This window comes from Haemaphysalis longicornis, unplaced genomic scaffold (assembly GCF_048455015.1).
Source record: "Haemaphysalis longicornis isolate Haplotype H1 unplaced genomic scaffold, Haemaphysalis longicornis Haplotype H1 scaffold_11, whole genome shotgun sequence".
NCBI classification, from domain to species: domain Eukaryota; kingdom Metazoa; phylum Arthropoda; class Arachnida; order Ixodida; family Ixodidae; genus Haemaphysalis; species Haemaphysalis longicornis.
Genome location: NW_027526214.1, coordinates 62,921,115 through 62,921,775, shown reverse-complemented (window position 1 = coordinate 62,921,775; position 661 = coordinate 62,921,115). Strand labels below are relative to the sequence as shown.

Sequence of the window (661 nt, the reverse complement as noted above, 5' to 3'; positions counted from 1 at the left end):
GACCCACCACAACCTCCCCTTTGCTTTCCGAGGTTTTCTTGACTGTCAACCCCTATTTTCTGTCCTATTTCACGGAGCCCCTAATTTCCCATTTTCTGATTCGTTGCATGCTTAGCGAGGGCCTCTGTTCTGGCACTCTTGGTGCCAAAAAGAGCTTAAGAGGGTTCAACGGTGGTCGACCACTCTCGACATGTCGTAGACACTCGAGTAACGGCCCGGGGGTTAAAAAGAAGGTCCCCTTCACCCCGAGTAGTCCGAGTGGCGTTGGCTACCACCCCGAAGGGCAGGGAACAAGAATACCTTAACATTAATACCCGAGAAAGTGCTGGGGAAACAGCCCCGTCGGTAGCGTAGTGGTTATCGCACCAGACCGATATACTGGAGGTCGTGGGTTCGGATCCCACCCGGCGGGCATTTTTTCACTACTTTCTTTTCGACTGAAAAAATTTTTCACCTCTTTCTATGACCCACCACAACCTCCCATTTGCTTTCCGAGGTTTTCTTGACTGTCAACCCTTTTTTTCGGTCTTATTTCACGGAGCCCTTCTTTTCCTATTTTCTGATGCGCTATATATATATATATATATATATATAGAAATAAGGGTTGGCAGTCGAGAAAACCTCGGAAAGCAAAGGGGAGGATGTGGTAGATCATTGAAAC

At 47.8% G+C, this 661-nt stretch overlaps 1 non-coding gene across 1 annotated transcript; it reads left to right on the top strand.

Moving 5' to 3' along the window:
- Positions 1-339: 339 nt before the first annotated feature.
- Positions 340-412, top strand: Trnai-gau (transfer RNA isoleucine (anticodon GAU)). Its single transcript has one exon. It is a non-coding gene; the product is annotated as a tRNA-Ile (tRNA).
- Positions 413-661: the final 249 nt, after the last annotated feature.